The sequence below is a fragment of the Danio aesculapii genome, chromosome 1 (genome assembly GCF_903798145.1).
Source record: "Danio aesculapii chromosome 1, fDanAes4.1, whole genome shotgun sequence".
NCBI lineage: Eukaryota > Metazoa > Chordata > Actinopteri > Cypriniformes > Danionidae > Danio > Danio aesculapii.
Window position 1 is genome coordinate 4,836,010 of NC_079435.1, and position 21,959 is coordinate 4,857,968.

At 37.8% G+C, this 21,959-nt stretch overlaps 1 protein-coding gene across 1 annotated transcript in view; it reads right to left on the reverse strand.

Moving 5' to 3' along the window:
- The window catches only part of adgre9 (adhesion G protein-coupled receptor E9), a 67,003-nt gene that overhangs the window by 30,794 nt on the left and 14,250 nt on the right, over nt 1-21,959 (reverse strand). The window lies entirely within an intron of this gene.

Genomic DNA, 21,959 nt, shown 5'->3' on the forward strand with positions numbered 1-21,959 from the left:
AATTTAGATTTTTACTCATTTTATTTTTCTGTTGAAAAAAGTGAAATGCAGTGAGACAATGAGGTACAATAAATAAATGAATGAAATAAAGCTTCACTGGTTACAGATGCTGATGAGAGATGAGTCTTTTGTCATTATATGAAACATTTATAATGAATTCGCTCAAATAATAATATGTAAGTGTATGCTACTGATCAGTGATGTGACGATAATGAGTAACCAGATTCATCATCTGTACACTGAAGAAAACGGTTATAATTAATAAAACATTGATTCTTCAACCTTAATAACAGACAAATGTCCAGACACACGGATATCATGAATGTGTAGAAAGAACTGATGTTAATAGAATTACCTGCACAGTAGGCCAAAAAACATGTAGTTGGTCTTAGCAGCTCATAGACATAATAATTTCCTGGACAGGCTTTGACTCGAATAGGATAAGAGCCAAAATGGCAGCAGTAATTATACCAGTGACTGCAGACATCTCGAGTGACGACTCCATCCTCTACTGTTGGATGTCCACCACGAATCCACATTGGAGCATGAGTGCCACAACTATACATCTCAACGCATGTGTCTGGGATCTGAGCGCTCAGACCATTAATGAAGAGTCGATACCAGCCGCTCCAGGAGACTGACTGGTCACACATGTAGACTGATTTTGACGGCTGACTGCTGTTGGCTCTCCATGAATCGCTCAAGACAGTGTAGGTGTAACAGGGATCTGCATAAAAATAATCAATAAATCACAGAATGAAATCAGAAACAGTCTTAATATACAGTGCAAAAAATATAAAAGTATTGATAGCGCTTCACTTTTTCCCCATTTTTTATGTTACAGCCTTATTCCAAAATGGATTAAAATAATTTATTTCCTCAAAATTATACACACAATCCCCCATAATGACAATGTGAAAATGAGTTTTTGAAATTGTTGCAAATTTATTTAAAAAAAAAACCTAAAAAATCACATGTACATCAGTACTCACAGCCTTTGCTCAATACTTTGTTGATGCACCTTTGGCAGCAATTACAGCCTCAAGTCTTTTTGAATATGATGCCACAAGCTTGGCACACCCGTCTTTGGGAATTGTTGCCCATTCCTCTTTGCAATACCTCTCAAGTTCTAACAGGTTTTATGGGAAGCGGCAGTGTACAGCCATTTTCAGATCTTTCCAGAGATGTTCAATAGGATTTAGATCTGGGCTCTGGCTGGGCCACTCAAGAACATTCACCGAGTTGTTGTGAAGCCACTCCATTGATATTTTGGTGGTGTGCTTTGAGTCATTGTCCTGCTGGAAGATGAACCGTTGCCCCAGTCTGAGGTCAAGAGCACTCTGAAGCAGGTTTTCATTCAGGATGTCTCTGTACATTGCTGCTTTCATATTTCCCTCTATCCTGACTAGTCTTCCAGTTCCTGCCGCTGAAAAACATCCCCACAGCATGATGCTGCCACCACCATGCTTCACAGTAGGGATGGTATTAACCTGGTGATGAGTGCTGCATATCAATCGCCTGACATTCATCGCAAAGAGCTCAAATTTACTCTCATCAGACCAGAGAATTTGTTTCTTATGGTCTGAGAGTCCTTCAGACGCCTTTTGGCAAATTCCAGTTGGGGAGTGGCTTCAGTCTGGTCACTATACCATACAGGCCTGATTGGTGGATTGCTGCACAGATTGTTGTCCTTCTGTAAGGTTCTCCTCTCTTCATAGAAGAATGCTGGAGCTCAGACAGAGTGACCATCGGGTTATTGATGTCCTCCTTAACTAAGGCCCTTCTCCCCGATCACTCAGCTTAGATGGCCGGCCAGCTCTAGGAAGAGTCCTGGTGGTTCCAAGCATCTTCCACTTACAGATGATGGAGGCCACTGTGCTCATTAAAACTTTCAAAGCAGCAGAAATGTTTCTGTAACCTTCCCCAGCCTTTTGCCTTGAGACAATCCTGTCTCGGAGATCTACAGACAGATCCTTTGTCTTCATGCTTGGTTTGTGCTTTGACATGCCACTAAGGTCTGTTTGATCTCTGTTACTAAATCATCATGACTACATTACAAAAAGATTGTGCAGCTCATCATCAGGCTCTACACATCTACACTTTACACCAATTGTCCCCAACTCCTGTATCGGTTCACAAAATCATTAATCACTTCTGTTGTATTTATTATCGGAACAATCTTTTATTTTAAAAAATCTTTTATTTTGAAAATAACCACATTCTTTCGGTTTCATCCTATGGTTACATCTCGTTCACTTGAGCGCTAAAATTTAACCCACAAGTTAGCAAAATGAGAAAGAAGGGCCCACGAACTGCCAAGCAATGAATCCACAACCCATATGTCAACAAAAAATGACGGTGGTCTTGTACACATATTGTGTCTTTTCCTTTCGCAAGTTTGTAATTTCCAATCAAGGCGTGACGTTTGTGCACTAATATTGGGTGTGACACTCTTGCGTTTTTGAGGCAACCTCAGTTGAAAACATCACAGCTTTTCAGAATGCCGCAAGTGCACCATGAGTCACGTGACAAAATCTGACCAATCAGCTTTATTCTTTGTGTGGAATATACACATTTCGGTAGACGAATTACCTCAGACAAACACAGAACACCCAAACACTGCAGAGCTTTTTAATTTACTCCATAAATAAAACTTGTATCAGAGCTGCAGCAATGTTTTGCCAGCTTGTCATCATCTGAAAAACTGTTGATGGTCGCCTAGAAACTCAGTATCCAGTGTGTGCACTGCGGGTTCACCGTTCAGTGATTTACTCTTTATGTGTAATATAGAGTTCCCAAATACATTTCAAAATTCATAACCTGGTTACTTTCTAAATAAAAAAGCCTAATAACTGAACACTCCTGTCCATCTTGAAACTAAAACATTATTCTCAATGTCAAAGTCAGCAGTGTTTCTTTACCAGGTGTGATGATCACCGGTGTGGCGGCTGTAGAGCTGATGATAACACTGCCAACATCTGAAAATGTACACCAATAAAACATTATGAACAGATAAAAGTCCATGAAGGAGCTGAAAACACTGAATATATATGAGTTTATAATGTACATGTAAACCTATTCAGTGCAAAATCTATTTCTTATCTTTAATTAGAAACGAACACAAATATGAAAGTGTAGAAAGAACTGATGTGAATATAATTACCTGCACAGTAGGCTGAGTTACAGAGAGATGGTCTAAGCAGCTCATAGACATAATAATTTCCTGGACAGGCTTTGACTCGAATAGGATAAGAAGGGAAAAAGCAGCAGTAACCGTAAGCATTACCGCAGACATCTCGAGTGACGACTCCATCCCGTACTGTTGGGTGTCCACCATGAATCCACAGTGGAACATAAGTCCCACATCTAGACACTGCAACACATGTGTCTGGGATATGAGCGCTCAGACCGTTAATGAAGAGCCGATACCAGCCGCTCCAAGGGACTGACTGGTCACACATGTTGGTGTTATTTGTATTATTGACGGATCTCCATGAGTCACTCAGCACAGTGTAGTTGTTGCAGGGTTCAGTCAGATTAGCTGTTATAACACATACATAAAAAAAAAAAAAAAAAAGAAATGAGCATTTAGACTTGCACTGGAGCCTAAACAGTAGCTGGACAGTGAGAATGAGAGGAATAATCAGAATGAGCTTTATTGCCAGGTATGTTCACACATACGAGGAATTTGTTTTCGTGACAGAGCTTCTACAGTGCAACAGGATAACAGAGACAGGACAAAAAACAGATAATAAATATGTTTTTAAAAAATACAAGTAAGTAGTGAATGCTTAAATGCGTAAATAGGGAGACTAATGAAGAGAAACTACAGACAGGTGTGAATGAACTAATGATCTAATTGAGTAGAATAACGAGTGGGTGGGGTGAAACCGTGGAGCACACAGCATGCTGTCAAAACAACGCCATGTGCACCGAGAAAACAAAACAAATGAACGGGACGATGTTGTGGTTTCTGGCTTTTCTCTTAATGAATCAAACTCAGACTGGGGTTATGAATATCAGAAGAATATACTTTATTGGAATATTTCCCAAAAAAGCAGAGACAGCCTGGAGCAGACCCATCTCTAGTCTCACTCCAGGACAAATCCAGTGTCCCTAAAATTTGCTATCCCCTTTATCCTTGCTTCCTCCCACCTTTGTGTTTTCACAGCTGTTTACTGGTTCAACAGGCCTCTCCCAGCTCCTACTCCTTTATGACCCCTATTTAAAGACCCCTCTTCTTGTTGGCCCTTATAATGTACAGATATAATCATAATCACTGATCATAATTATAATCACTATAATCATCACCGTTTTTCCACGTACAGTTCACATTCAGTAATCATGACTAGTATCTATGTTTCAAACATCTAAACTGGACTCTTCTCTCCCATACATTATGTGTCTTTTTAAATATACATGATAGTTTCAACATGTGTTGTATACATTTCATGCCTTTCTGACACAGATGGTTCTCAATGCATCCCCAAGTCCTCTCTCATGCTCTTTTATGACCCCTTTGCCTTAACCTATCACCTGTTTTCAAAGATATATAATGGCAGATTCGTAGGGCCCTCCACTCACCCAGTTAAATGTGTCTTCATATAGGTTTAGTAAATAAAAATCTTCTTCAACGACAACATGCAGGTGACAGACCATGACAGACAAGACTGATTCTAAGTATAATTGGTTTGCAGCTTTTCTGCTCTTAAGCTGCAACAATGAGGACCAGGCCAAAATAACATTTATTTTAATATAACAATAACATGAAGTAAACAAAAAAGAAGTGTCAGGGCCAAACGAGACGGTCAACGATGCTTAACCGAGCTCCATGTCGAGGCGATCATTCAAAACCAGTTCCCACCTCACAAGCACCAAACACTGTTTATCAACATTCCAACAAGAGGCACCTGTGTACCAATCATGTCACCTCCAAACTACAACTGAAGCACGTCACACACACACACACACACACACACACACACACACACACACACACACACACACACGCACACACACGCACACACACGCACGCACACGCACACACACACACACACACACACACACACACACACACACACACACACACACACACACACACACACACACACACACACACACACAGCTGATAGACTGGGACACCACAAACATGTAAACTGAACACTGGACTGACATGGTTTCAGTCTACTAAAACATCTATGTTAAGCTGCTTTGACACAATCTACATTGTAAAAGCGCTATAGAAATAAACATGAATTGAACTGTATTGAATACTTCACAGCCCATAGGCTGGGATGTCACTAATATCAATTTCTGTTAATGATAATATTTGTTAATGATTAATCTCTTTTTGTTAATGATCGGATACTGATCTAAAGCTAGATGCATTTGTCTGACAGAAACCTGGCTGAAACCAGATGATTACATGTCCCTAAATGAGTCTTCACCTGAAGGATATCATAATAAACGCTAAGCGCGTCTTAAAGGCAAAGGTGGAGGCGTAGGCATAATATACAGTAATATTTTTAGTGTTACTCAGCGATCTGTCTTCAAATATAATTCATTTGAATTAATAGTGTTACATATTTCAGTGAGCAATTTAAACAATACATTTCAGTCTAAATTTATATTGGCAACTGTATATAGGGCTCCAGGGCACCATACCGACTTAACAAAAGAATTAGCCGATTTCTTATCTGAAATAGTTCTGGCCACAGATCAAATTTTATTTGTTGGTGGTTTTAATATTCATATAGATAATGAAAAAGATGCTTTAAGTCTGGCCTTCGTAGACATACTACCCTCTGCTGGAGTGAAACAGCATGTCTCAGGGCCTACTCATCGAGAAAGATGAGTGGAAAGAAAGTACACTTAACTTTAGAAAAGCTTTAAAGTCTGCCAGATCTGCTTATTTTTTAACTCTAATAGAAGAAAATAAACACAACCCTATGGTCCTGTTTAACACAGTAGCCAATATAACAAAAAATACAGCATCAACATGCATTTCTCATCATAGCAGTAATGACTTTATGAACTTTTTCACATGCTAGATTGATGATATCAGAGATAAAATAGGTATCTTCAATCTGCCTCCTACAGCATCGTCCCAATTAGAGCACTGTAGACCGTTAATGGATAAACTTCAACATTTTTCAACAATAGGTGAGGAAGAATTATCTAAACTGATAAATTCGTCTAAATCCACAACGTCTATTCTTGATCCTATACCGACCAAATTATTAAAACAATTGTTTTCAGAAGTTTCTGAACCTGTTCTTAATGTTTTGAATTCATCCCTACTTTTAGGATACTTTCCTGAAACTTTTAAACTAGCTGTCATTAAGCCTCTTATTAAAAAAACACAGCTTGATCCTAAAGAACTAGTAAATTAGACCCATTTCAAACCTGCCTTTTCTATTAAAGATACTATAAAAAGTCATATCTGCTCAACTATGTTCCTTCCTACACAGAAACAATATTTATGAAAATTTTCAATGTTGATTTAGAGCGTTTCATAGCACAGAAACAGCACTCCTAAGAGTTACAAATGACCTCTTTCTGTCATCCGATCGTGGTTGCATTTCTCTCTTAGTGTTATTGGACCTCAGTGCTGCATTTGATACAATCAATCATAATATTCTCGTTGATAGGCTCTTTTTATGTTGGTATTACAAGAACTGCATTGGCCGGGTTCAGGTCTTATCTATTTGAACGTTATCAATTTGTATCAGTTGATAAAGAGGCATCATACAGACCAAAAATACACTGTGGGGTACCACAAGGCTCAGTTCTTGGTCCCTTACTAGTCATACTATATATGCTACCACTAGGTGATATAATAATTAAACATGAAGTTAGCTTCCACTGTTATGCTGATGATACACAACTTTATATCTCCTCTCAACCTGATAACTTGTATGAATTTACAAAATTAACAGATTATCTAGCTGATATTAAAAATTGGATGACTAAAACGTCTTATTACTAAATTCAGAAAAAACTGAGTTCTTGCTTACTGGACCCAAAACCTCATGTAAAAACCTAGAATAATCTTTAACCCTTGATGGATTTTTAGTTCAGTCCTCATCTTCAGTCAAAAATTTGGGGGTGATATTTGATAGCAACCTGTCATTTGAAGGCCAGATTTCAAGCATCTGTTAAGCTGCATTTTTCATTTTAAAAATGTTGCTAAACTTCAACATATGCTATCAGTGTCTGATGCAGAAAAGCTTATTCATGCTTTCATGACCTCTCAATAGGTTATTGTAATGCTTTACTAGGTGGTTGCTCTGCTGGCCTAATTAACAAACTTCAGCTAGTTCAAACTGCAGCTGCTAGAGTGCTTTCTAGAACAAAGAAATATGATTATATTACTCCAGTTATTTTATTATTGCATTAGCTCCCTATTAAATATCATATACATGTTAACATTTTATTGACTACCTACAAAGACCTGAACGACTTAGCTCCCAAGAATTTGAGGGAGCTCCTGGTGTATTATAGCCCCTCACATCTACTACGCTCAATTAATTCTGGACAATTGATTAATCCCAGAATATCAAAATCAACTGTAGGCAGTAGATCTTTCTCTTATCTGGTACCTAAACTCTGGAACAGCCTTCCTAGCACAGATCGGGAAGCAGACACACTCTGTCAGTTTAAAACTAGATTACAGACACATTTCTTTGCATTAGTATACACATAAAACACAAAAGTCCAGCGCTCTCCAGCCATCGGTGCCTAGACTGCAGCTAGACGTTTTTTCCACGCCGCTGTCGCCGCTGGCTTGCACGGTTTGGAACCCGTGGAGCTGCGCATCGATAGATTTGCTCTTCAGTGTTTGAACTCTCAGCAGTCAAAATTTAACCACACTAGGGATGCTCAAAATAATCGATTAACCATTAACCGAAAGGGTGCGCTTGTAATCAATTAATGGTATCAGTTAAACGATTAAAAATTATTATTTTTATATTTGGCTCCATTAGGGGCCGATTGAATGCGCTTTTTGCGTTAAGAGGGGCATCTTTTGAATGGTTTACTAAAAGCCGCAATTGTTTTGCACGCGGCTCATCCCAGAGCAGCAGTTTGTGTTGTCAAGACAAACTACAGAGAACTTTTAAAGACATAGGAGAGACTAGTGCTCGCGGTTTCAAGTTATCCAGAGCTGTATGAATTTACAAATCTTGAATATCACAATATTATTAAATATTACAATTGTAACAACATAGACAGCAACACTCTTGCAAAATCCCTCCTTTTTTTTCTTGTCAACATAAAAGGAGTGAGGTGCACCTTACGTTTTTGGAATGGAAAATCACGTTTGCTGTGATCGGACATATGTGTTAACACGCTGAACGATAACGTTTGACCACACGTGCCTACAGACATATTTGCCAAAGAAGCAAAACGGAAGAAGAATATTGCTGTTTGATACAGACGAGTTGATGCCAAACCAGCGCTGATACTGATGGCCTCCTGGATCTGCGTCATAAACACAATAGGCTTTAGCTTTTATTTTTCAGCTTATAAAGCATGTATGCAAATTAATGCAATATCATATTTAAACAACAAAACTGTTTACAAAAAGTCAACACGTGCGCGCATTGTCATTGTCTTTTCATCACGCAGCACGCGCACTTGAACCGTGAGTGAGAGAGGAAACCATATTTCAAGACATAATCTTTAAAATAAAGATTTCTATAAAAAATGTAAAAAGGTTTTGTAATATATTTACAGCGGGACATTAAATAAATGCATATTTTCCGTGGAGCGGGCAATTTGAGGAAGTCATATGACTGGAAAAAAACAGCCTATATCGCCTATAACAGCCTATGTTCCTAAAAAGGATCAGGCAGTGTTTTCGTTTTGTTCTCTAAATGAATTATTTAAGTGAAAATAATTTAGGGCAGGCCTATTTATTTTATGCATATTATTTATTTTATTCAGTTTTTCTATGCTGTTGGAAACACTGCAGGTGCGTGAAGATGCTCTGTTGTTATGTTCTGTTATTAATATGCTAGCTTGTTAAAATAAATCAATATTTTAAAATGCAATATTTAATGTGTCAGACACAAAATAGACACGTCAATTTCTTTACAATTTTTTTTATAATAATGTAATAGTAATTTGACCAGTTAACCGTTAATAACCGATTAACGAGCAGCGATTGTCAGTTAGCAAAATTAACCGAAATGAGCATCCGTAAACCACACTGAACTGAACTAAACTGAACTTCAACACGAAACTGGACTGAGACTGTTTTAATTTACTATAGTGTTCTATGTGAAGCTGCTTTGACACAATCTACATTGTAAAAGCGCTATAGAAATAAAGATGAATTGGATTGAATATATCTTCGATTGGTCTCACGCAATCACATGATGTGATTTCGCAGGTCAGAGTTCACCAAGCTTTAACCTTCCAATGCAGCGAACTGCGAAACTTGTTGCAAGAGCTTGCGCTTCCGGTCTACCGCAGTCACGTGCGTATGAATGGAAGTCTATGGGGAGAAAAGTGCAGTGTGGCCAGCGCTTCACAAACAGAAAATGTAATGTCTGCAATTATTTAAGCCAGACACCATTACCTAATAAACTTGTCTGTGTTGCCACTGTTGAAGCGGTGTTGGTGATGTTAGTGATAGCTGTAAAACACAATGACTGATTATTATCAATTACTGAACACAAATAACTAACAGAAAATGTAAAGTCTGCATTTATTTAAGTCAGACTACAGACTACATTACCAGATAAACTTGTCTGTGGTGCCACTGTTGTACTGCTGTTGGTGATGTTAGTAACAGCTGAAACACAATGACAGATTATTATCAATTACTGAACATTATTTAAACCAAACTACAGACTACATTGCCAGCTGAGCTCATATGTAGTGTGATTGTTATACTGGTGTTGATGATGTTGGTAACAGCTGATCATTAGTAATATAATAACAGAATATAATTACCTGCACAGTAGGTTGAATTACAGAGAGTTGGTCTAAGCAGCTCATAGACATAATAATTTCCAGGACAGGCTTTGACTTGAATAGGAAAAGAGCCGTAATAGCAGCAGTAACTGTAAGCGTTACCACAGACATCTCGAGTGACGACTCCATCCTCTACTGTTGGGTGTCCACCATGAATCCACAGTGGAACATCAGTGCCACAACTATATTTCTCAACACATGTGTCTGGGATATGAGCGCTCAGACCGTTAATAAAGAGCCGATACCAGCCGCTCCAGGAGACAGACTGGTCACACATGGTCACTGGCTTTGATGACTGACTGCTGTTGGCTCTCCATGGATCATCAAGCATAGTGTAGATGTAGCAGGGATCTGCAGAAAAATATTAACAGATCCATATCCATAATTAACAGAAAGAAATCAGTCTCAATATAAATGTTCTTTAAGTATAAATTCCTGATGCATAACCTCATTTACATTCATTTCACATTAGATATCTCCTGCATTTGCACACGGTCATATATTTGTAAATCACCTTAAAGGGTCACCAAACACCAAAACACATTTGGTGTGAAAAAGTGAAAATTGGTTGTTTTAGCGCTATTTCAAGCAAATTTGTTCTTCCGTTTTGAAATGAATTTTTGAAGCTGGGTCACGGCAGTTAGATACTTGCTTTTCGCATCTGGAAATAGTGAAATCCAGATTTGCCGATCGTCTCCTTTTTAAAAAAGATTTGGTAAGTAAGTGATCAGTGGTCTTTGTTTGTTCAGAGGAAAAGTTAGTTCGTATCGTCAGCAGTACTCTTTCAGCGTACAAAGACAGACCTTAGTCAAATGATTTCAAAGTTACTCAGTTTACAGTACGTTAATATCACTACAATATTATGTACTGTAAGATCCACTGTAAGTGCTGCTCTCCAAGTGTAAACATGTAAACACCGCAATCAAACTTTTACCGTCGTGTAAGATTTACGCCGCATTTTGTGACAGAAATAACACACACGGCTTTCTGACGTTATCTACCGAGTGCATCTAAGGGTGCTTTCACACCTGTAGATTTATTGTTTTGTTCTGAAACAGGGATTAAAATAGTTACATAGGAATGTAGAAGTCCACAGCTTGAGAATAGTCCATTGAACACAGTCACTGTGAACTTGCGACCACGTCAAGTGTTTGATCATAGGGGGGTTGATTATTGCGGTCGCCAGATTTCCAATTATTTGCGATGGTTTCTTACAGGGACATACATTAATAAGTTACTGGCAAGTTACTGATGATCATTAATGTTATATTTTTTTACTTTAAAAAAGCGGGAATCTCATGGTAACTATGACGACAGTACAAAACAGTATTGCTGCTTCAGAATATTTAAGACGCATATTGGATAAGTGGAGCAAAGCCACACCACACACGCAACAACTTGATTTTTCATTAGTAAATTAATTTGATAAAAAACGCATTTTCACACTAGAAAGCATGTTTTTATGCAGGAATTTAGGTGATTTGCTGATAATGGTGCAACTGCTCCTTTAAATATGAGATCAATGTAGCGAATTTTGGCGCTCTCACCTCCGGAGCTGTGAAGGCAGACATTGTTGTCGTCAGGCCGGCCAGTGCAAACTTTCACGCTCTCACCACCTTCGGTTTGATTAATAATATCTAATAAAATCAAGCTTTTTAAATAAATATATATATAAGTAATCTACATATACTTGTTTTTGTAGATATGCATAGGCTTTTGAAGGTCACTTTTTCCCACATACAGTATTTTTATACACCGTCTTTCATATTATTATACACATTATATTCAAGTTCTAAGACACTAATATGTTTAAGCTTTTCTTAATAGTAACAATATATTTCATGTTATTAATAATTATTTAGTTACTACTAGAAATCTAGACTCCTGTAATCCTGACACGGTGCTCTGCATCACCAACTAACCAATGATTTCACAATAATGACGGTATTCAATATTTAAATATGAACAATATTCATTGTGTCAGTAATGGAGGGATCAGACATGAGGTGCTCAGAAAACTGTCAATCAGAGTTACTGAAACTGCAGGAATTATTGAGAAAAACAAGATAAAGCAGTGGAGCATTACATCTCTATTCAGTTAAAACACAGCAGACAGAAGTATAGTACATTACCAGCTGTGGTCATCACTGGTGTAACCATTTTAAAGGCCAAGTGAAGTGTTGAAACTTCTGAAAAAAATTGTCAAATAAAAAAAAGACACAATTAAATGAATAGACAAGCAGGTTTTTATTTAAAGAGGCCCCATTATGCATTATAAAAGGTCATAATTTGGTTTTGGGGGTCTCCAACAACATGCTGATATGCTTGCAAGGTCAAAATACACTTTCATTGTCATATATTATGCATTTATTTTGATCTAATTATCCCTTATCTCCCATATGATTCGTTTAGCAATTCATTTGTTCCCAAACCCATCCTTTGCGTGAAGCTAACCTGCGGTGATTGGTCCGATGACCCAGAGACTAAAACACCCAGTATGTTTATGAAGTATTCAGAGCACAGAGTATATGTGTGAAGCCAATGCAGGAAAGCATTAAAGCAATGCAGGTAAACACCAGCACATGCCTCTACTTTTAACCCTAACCCCAAGTAATAACAACGACAAACATTCAGTATTAATCCACACAGTGGCAAAGGTCGAACTATTTTAAAAAATTGACTTGTGAGGAACAGCTGAGGGTGGTCATAACAACAAACAGCAGGAAATCGCGAGCGCAAAACACATTTAAATTGGTAAAGGAAGAAGCACACGTCATGTTTTTAATGTGGTTTTGGATGCAATATGTGAACAGCCCCACACAAATTTAACCTGAGAGATGCATTACAAGCATTGATCTAAAGTTATAATCCCGCGCTGCAGGGCAGGTTATTGTATCAATCATCAGGAAAACAACAGCAACAAACACAGCAAGAGGTATACTGTGGTATGGTTGTGAAAACAAACTTTGACCCTTAATTCCCCTCAGGCTCTTATCTGACCATCTCTCAATACTACTCTTCTATTCACCTATTAAAAAAAAAAAAAAAAAAAAAAAAAAAAACAGCTCATGAAAACGGCAAGATGCACATTTATTTTGAAAATGCGCATAAAACATATGCGCATAACTGAGCAGGATCATTTTTGATTCGATAAGAAAAGATGCGCATAAACTACCATGGAAACAGTTTTACTGAACAAATGTGATTATGTTATAAGAGATCATGTGATGATAAAAAATGTGTGCAAATGGACAAACCAGCAGGCTGAGCACCTTGAACGTTTCAGTATTGATGTTATTATACTATTAATGACCTCCAGAATAAAGAGTGTCTGTGCTCCGCGTCTCATGCCTTAAAATGTCACTGTGCATTCAGAATGTCAGGATTGTGTCAGGCACAAGTAATTTATTAAATGAAGAAAAGATTCACATAGCTTCTGCTACCGCAACAAATTCAGTTTATACTGTTATATTTTATATAATCAGGAAGTGGCGATTTTGTTCGCTTTGACTCGTTGGAATCTTTGGGTCATGACTGAAAGGACAAAATCTCGGATACAAGCGGGCAAAATGAGTTTCCTTCGCAGGGTGCACTCTTATGGATAGGGTGAGGAGCTCTGACACTCGGGAGGAGCTCAGAGTAGAGCCGCTGCTCCATCACATCGAGAGAAATCAGCTGAGGTGGCTCGCGCATCTGTTTCGGATGCCTCCTGGATGCCTACTTAGGGAGGTGTTCCAGGTATGTCCCACCGGGAAGAGGCCTCGGGGAACACCCAGGACATGCTGGAGGGACTATGTCTCTCGTCTGGCCTGGGAACGCCTCCGGATCCCCCCGGAGAAGCTGGAGGAAGTGTCTGGGGAGAGGGACGTCTGGGGTTCTCTCCTAAGACTGCTGCCCCATGACCCGGCCCCAAAAAAGCAGTAGAAAATGGATGAATGAATGAATGAATGACTGGTTGGTTAGAAACGCTGATTTATTTGTACGTCTTTTATGCCATATTCCAGTTTTGTCCATAAAGTTAATTTGCATTCCTGGATGGAAAAATAGCTAGTAGGGCTGCTCGATTATGGGAAAAATCATAATCACGATTATTTTGGTCATAATTGTAATCACAATTATTCAAAACGATTATCAGTTGAAGTCAAAATTATTCACCCTTCTGTGATTTTTTTTATTTTTTATAAATAATTAATTCCCAGGAATTTTCACAGTATTTCCTATAATATTTTTTCTTCTAGAGAAAGGCTTATTTGTTTTATTTCGGCTACAATAAAAGCAGATTTTAAATATTTTGAAACCTATTTTAATAGCTCGATATTATTAGCCCCTTTAAGCAATATATATATGTTTGATTGTCTGCGGAAGAAACTACTGTTATACAATGACTTGCCTAATTACACTAATTAAGCCTTTAAATGTCACTTTAAGCTGAATACTAGTATCTTGAAAAATATCTAGTCAAATATTATGTGCTGTTATCATAGCAAAAACAAAACAAATCAGTTATTAGTAATGAGTTATTAAATCTGTTATGTTTAAACTGTGCTTTAAGCATCTTCACTGTAAGAAAAAAAAACTTCCGCTACAAAAGTTCTTCAGTCAAGTGCACTGAGGGATTTTCTCCGTTTGTTGTTTGATTCATAATACATTACATTTAGCAGATGCTTTTATCCAAAGCGACTTACAAATGAGGACAAGGAAGCAATTTACACAACTATAAGAGCAGCAGTGAACAAGTGCTATAGACAAGTTTCAGGTGTGTAAAGTCTAAGAAGCAAAGCATTAGAAAAAAAATTTTTTTTTTTTGAGAGAGAGAGAGAGAGAGAGAGAGAGAGAGAGAGAGAGAGAGAGAGAGAGAGAGAGAGGGCACAGTTAGTGATATAGCCAGAGAGGCAGTTGCAGATTAGGAAGGAAAGTGGAGACTAAACAGTTGAGTTTTTAGTCGTTTCTTGAAGACAGCAAGTGACTCTGCTGTTCTGATGTAATTAAGGAGTTCATTCCACCAACTGGGCAGATTGAATGTGAGAGTTCGGGAAAGTGATTTCTTCCCTCTTTGGGATGGAACCACGAGGCGACGTTCATTCACAGAACGCAAGTTTCTGGAGGGCACATACATCTGCAGAAGTGAGAGCAGGTAAGAAGGAGCCAAGCTAGAGGTCGCTTTGTAAGCAAACAAATAATAATAATAACAGGCGGCAGCAGAAATATTGCGCTGTCACTTTAAGAACAGTGCAGCTCTGATATGGTTTCTCTTTCATCTTTTCATTCTCAACTTGTTTGTTTATTACACAAACAAGGGTTAATATGAATATTCACTAAACACTGCGCTCTGACACAAATGTGCATGTATTTGACCATTAAAGTGCTCACATTAAGATGGCGTTAGATGTGCTTGTGCTCTGTTCATCTCCGAGCCTGTCCGAGGCCAAGCGCGGCGTGCGCACACACAACAGCATGTGCTCTTTCTCTTTTAAAAACATGAATGATGCGCATCCCGTGCTGCAAAAGTTACATTACAGTAGGTGCTTGTAGTAATTTTCACGTGGAACTGAGCTTTGCAGAGGAACTAATGTGTACAACTGGAAAGGGGACGGTACATGATGCAATAATCGTTTATCTCCAGTAATGGTTTTTCATAATCGTTAGAAGCCGAAATCGAAACCGGACTTTCAATTAATTGCACAGCCCTAATAGCTAGTGATGATCCCATGATCCCGCGCAAGCTTGTTCACATTTTACGGAACCGGCAGTTCATATTTGGCGATGTCCCGTCTCGACGTTGACGCATTCAGGCAAAAGATCAGAATAAAAGATGAATCATTCATCTGACTCTGGAGTCGACTCAAAAGAATTATTAATTTTAAACATGGTGCAAGATGCACTTTCAAATTTAAACCCTTAGCTGGATGTTTCACTTCACTTAGTTCTGTATTACACACTGCATGGATGGTCATTTTTAAAAACCCATACCAAGGGCTCTAGAATAGCTCATGCAAAAAAATCATCCTCTTTCCTCATCCTATTATCAGAGTAAACCGTTGTAGTGAATTTCTTTAGGAAAACAGGATTTTCTCTGCTGTAATCTTCACTATGTCAACTCGCTCTTTAAGGTCTCAAAACTAAGGGCTTCTGGTAGTACCTAGAATAGCAAAGTCGAGTAAAGGAGGTCGAGCCTTCACATTTATAGCTCCTAAACTCTGGAATAGCCTTCCTGATAACGTCCGAGGCTCAGACACACTCTCCCAATTCAAAACTAGATTAAAGACCTATCTGTTCAGTAAAGCATACACTTAGTGCACCACTTAGCGGGCTTCCACACAGGTTCTGCATCTTGTTGATATACACTGTGAACATCAGCTACGCTAATTATTTTCTTTATTCTCCATTTCCACCTGGGGATACTCTTCCAGAGGCCCTCAGACTATGCAGAGTCACTGATTCGATCTAAGACCAACGATGAGATGATCCCAAGGTTTCCATATCCTGGACCAGGCCGAATCCTGAGCAGCTACTGTGATGGTCATGGAGGAGTGGAGAACATGAGACTGCTTCCTGTGACGCTCCAGAGACAGACGAGTCTTCGCTGAGGCCAGCTTCCAGCCTCCGCCACTGAGACTGCAGCTCTGCACAAGACGTTTGGCCAGCGGAGAAATTAAAATGGTCGTGTCCAACTGAGTCTGGTTTCTCTCAAGGTTTTTTTTCTTCACTTCCGCCTTTAGTGAAGGTTTTTTTCCCTCTCCGCTGTCGCCACTGGCTTGCATGGTCCAGGATCTGTAGAGCTGCGCATCGTTGGATTTGCCCTTCAATATTTGGACTCTCAGTAGTGATTATTAATCCACACTGAACTGAGCTAAACTGAACTGAACTTAAACACTGAAAACTGAACTACACTGTTCCTATTTACTGTGACCTTTTATGTGAAGCTGCTTTGACACAATCTACATTGTAAAAGCGCTATACAAATAAAGGTGAATTGAATTGAAAACTATGTTTACTATACACCCATTCACTATGATGAAACCTTCCAGCCATCTCTGTCCAAATTGATGAACATTAAAAAGCCTCATGGCAGCCAGACACATAGACATCTTTACAGTATGAGTTGTGTGCCAAATTTTAAGTCTTCTGAAGGACTAAAATGAAAGACTACACATGAACACATGCTAATAAATCATTAACCGTTTGTTTTGGCCACTGAAACATCAGCCTTTTCCTGCTTTCAGCAAGTCATATGGAGTATACCTACACTTTGAGTATATCCAACAAAAATTTTAGGATATTCATAATTGAAAGAAGAGACTTACAGATTGAGTGACATCAGGGGGAATAACCAAAATATTCCAAATGAATATATTAATTTCAACTCTTCTGAGTAAATGAATGAATTGTTGGATATTAAAGGGGACCTATTATGGCCCTTTTCTATAAGGTGTAAAACAAGACTCTGATATCCCTAGAGAAGGAGTCTCAAACTCAAATTGGCGGAGGGCCATTTCAGTGACTGACACTTCATAGGAGGGCCATATTAACATTCAAGCACAAGAAAAAATATGCATCTTAGGACAACAAACATGATGTTTATATTTCACGCATCAGTCGGTAAGTTTATCACATCACACATCAGCTGCTGAAATATATCTGTGTCTATATCTTGTGTGTAGGCCGAGCATTAGACACAGACTTAGTCATTCTTCCACAGAGTATGCAGTCAAAACTCTAGTTTTTTGTTTCTTGTACATATTTAAGGGGTCGTTTAAATTGCTTTGAAAACACTACAGATAATAGGCATAATAAATGTTATTCTGTCACAACCAACTGTATTGTCCCAATAGCAGAAAGCAGTTTGCACTAAAGTGACGTTATGGGCAATTCTTCTTCTCCAATCTTTCTTTTTTGTAAAACTACAAGAAAGAGGGGAAATGTACGTATTCACATTTACTTTAGGTTTATTACCTACTAGTAATAGTAGGTTTATCCAAACTTTAATAAGCATATGAAGAAGTTTCAGCTCAAAATACCGCACAAATTATGTTTTATAACTCTCTGAAATTGGTCTGCGCCAATAGCCTAGTGTTTAGTATGTCGACATATAGCACCCAGGTGCTCGCGGCGACCCGAGTTCGATTCCCAGCTCAAGGTCCTTTGCCGATCCTTCCCCTCTCTCTGCTCCCCACACTTTCCTGTCTTTAAATCTCCACTGTCCTATCAATAAAGGTGAAAACCCCTATAAAAAATAATTATTAAAAAAAACTCTCTGACATTGAATCTTTCAGGATCTGATCCTATCTGTGCAATTTTGGTGACTGTCACTTTAAATTCAAATGAGATTGTGCTCCATGCCCTCTGACACTATACATCAGCATAGTGGCAGATTAAATAACAAGACTAACTCCTATGCTAACAAGGGATGATCCTAGGCCCTGTTTACACTAGTACATTTTAGTTTTAGAATGGCGTTTTAGAATGAAAACGATCCGTGTATACATTAGAGTTTCACCCAGCGTTTCAGAACAGCTCTCAGTCTACCCCAAAACACTGAGAACGCACATCACGTGACCACACACACACACTCTGGCATGCGCTGCAGCATATCTAGCCTGATGACAGCTGTGCAAGTCAAACAGTTCATCAAGGATCTACCGCTGGATCTAATCTCACTATATTTGTTAAACGTGATATTTAATTCATCTTGTCTATAACAACATATTCCCCGACTTTAGTCTTTTGAATCTATTACTTGTTCTTGAGTAATGTGTTTTGGCTTAACGCAAAGATAAGTTAATAATTAATCTAACCACGTACATTCAGTATATTGACTGATTGCTTGCCTTTATTTCCTAATGTATAAACTTATTGTACGTTATTGTGAAAATACAAAACATGCCGTCTCTTTTGCTGAATATCAGTTTTAATAATCAATAATGGCCATTATAAAAGTTAAGCTGTTTTGTTATAAATATGCATACAGTGAAGATAACGCTCATATATGCAGCACAACGCCTCAACATTCTGCTGTCTGTTAAGTTGCTAATATCAAAATGAAAATAGCAGTTCTTTATATCAAGTTTTCATTTTATTGTTAAGATAGTGAAACAACGTACATATCCAGGATGATGTGAATAAGGTTATAAAGTCTACTGTTCCCTTTGAAGATTTACCCGACGTGTCCTCGGGAGTCTGCTTTCCATATCAAACTTGCGAAGTCTGAATTTACAAGGAGAGGATGCAGGACTGAACTGTGTGTAGGCTACTTAATATTGAGGAAAAAGCCCCAATCTGTTTTCCCCCATCCACAGTGAGACGGAGCAGCAGTGTTTTAGAATGAAAACAGCCTCTTTAGCGTTTATAAACCGCTCAGTTTCGGTGTTTGAAAACTCTGGCGTAGTGTGGACGGATGGTGTAACCGTAGCAAAACGAAAACGCACTAGTGTAAACGAGGCCCTAGTGAGTGGCTTTCCCCTTCTGATGACACGTACAAAGGGAGAATGTCAATCAAAACGTTTCTGCAGGCTGTTTTTAAGTGCGATTGCAAAAATAAAACATTAATTTTACCATTAGAAGCTGGTTATATTCACACACTGTCGCCACACAACTGTGTTTAATAAAAGTGATTTTTGAATAACAGGTGCCCTTTAAATAGTTTTGAGTGTTTGCTTTCCACACATCACAACATACTGCAGTTGACTTCTATCAATGAAAATAACAGTACAGCTAATACACTTTTTAAAAGCTTTTTTAAAAATTGTTATTTAAATATTTTCTGAACCTGAGAGTTTTGTCGAAAGTAAACTCGGACATTCATTTATGCATCACATACACACCTTTACTGCTTTCAAACAGTAAAAATGTGTGTGAGATTGATCAACATGCATGAAGTGTCAACATCATAATGAAACAAAACAAAAGTTATACTTACGCATTATGACAGAGATGGTACTCAGTGCTTTTATAAACCCTGAAATAGGAAAAACAAGATACTGTATGAAATTGAACTTGCGTTGAAATACTGCAATTTGACAATGTGAAATCTACATTCATTATATGAACTCAGTTAAAGTCATAGAGGTTTGAACTATAAGAAATAATCTTACTTTTATGCAGAATTATGCAGGCCATTGTCATTTAAGACAGTCTGATGTGTTTCTGTTCATCCACTAATCAGCCCAGAAGATGAGTTTCCTTCACAGTTCAGAGAAAAACAACGATTAGGACTGGCTATAATGCACGATTAATACAAAACAACATACAAAAAAGGGAAAATTTTGTTTTATATTGTTCACACACACACGCAAAGTAGGTTTTGCAATCCCAGTGGGAGTTCTATATAGACATAATGCTTTTTATATTGTACATGTAACAAATTGTCGAAATTCAACGTTAAATTCTGCATTTTTCAACAGACTTTAAGTATGATTTATAAGCATGAGTGGACCTCAATTTATATCCCCATGAGTCTTTGTGCATTCAATTTTCAGTCATAAAACATGTACATGCACAAGAAAAATACTCCACTGCATTTATGAATTTACATTTCATCATTTAAAAAGATTTCGATATTTGTCCTGACCTGGTCAAAGCCCAAATTAACTACACCCAAACCACACAATCCTGTCACGACTTAGATGATTTATCATCATCAAGAACAAAAAGGCATTACCTGATATAAGCTGAAAGCAGTGATCTTCACCTGAAACAGCTGAATGAAAGTAAATATTTGTGTCGTGATGTTTATCGTTGTCCTGATGAGGAAATATGAATTTTTATGCACCGTTTCCTTATTAAATTCAAATCTAAATTCACAGTAAAGTCTAAAAACTCCTTCACAAACACAGCTACAATAACAGTTTATTAAGATAGATTTAAAAATACATCAAAAAGTAACCTGAATGAAAGGGAAAATGAATCATTCACATGCTTTAATGCAAAAAAAAAATATCAATCACTACATGTGAAGCAGTTCTTGTTTTGTAATCTGGAGAGGAGGGAAGCGTAGTAACTTTTGAAGATCAATTTAACCTCTGAAATGGTCAGATTGATGAACAGTGAATGTTAAACTGATTGACAGAGTCAGTCAAAGAAAAGTTAGACAAACAGAATCTGAGAAAGATTTCAAGCAAAGACATTCTCTGTGTGTGTTTGAATACAGAAACACTCAGTTCAGAAATTTTCAAAAGGTCTGGTGAACACAGAAACCTCCATTTTATAATCAATAATTTCAGAACACTATTATGCAATCAGATGTCAGCAATACATGTATTATCATTTACTGGCAGTAATACATGAAAAAGCAGAGCAATTATCAGCATGACTGAGTTCATGAAACATAATATGGTCAATGAGTTACTAAGTACAGAACACAGCCTTGAGGGCTTTTAGAAGATTTCAATTCAGGGGCAGCATTAAAGAACTGTCAAGATAGCAAGACAGCAGAGGCACAAACAGAGTAAATGTCTGACCTCAATATTGAGCACATAGTAGTGTGCTGGATAACCTGTAGACCCCTTTTTAAAGACACAAAAGTAGAGTGTGCTAGAAAGTGCCAAAGTAAATATGTTTGTGTTTACATGTCAGTTATCACTCTGCCAACCTAAAGAGGAAATATCCACTAAATTTATACAGCAAATGCTCACATCATATAAACTCAATTAAACTTTAGTTTAATTAAATAAAATAATTAAAATAAAAACGATAACCTGAAGGAGTGAAAAGTAATCATCTGGATGCTTTAATGCACAATGTATACATAAGTTACATCACCATCATCATTATAAGGAAACAAAAGCCAAAGTCCGATTTCCTGCTCAAATTCAAATATATTACCAAGAAATTCCATCCACTCATATCTCACGAACCCATTTCCATCGATGAGAGAACATACATTTCCTTGTCAGTGAATTTTCAAAAACCTTCCGCCCAAAATCAAGTGTAGGGTCGTCACGATGCTCGTACTTGGTACCAATCAATACTGAAATTTAAAA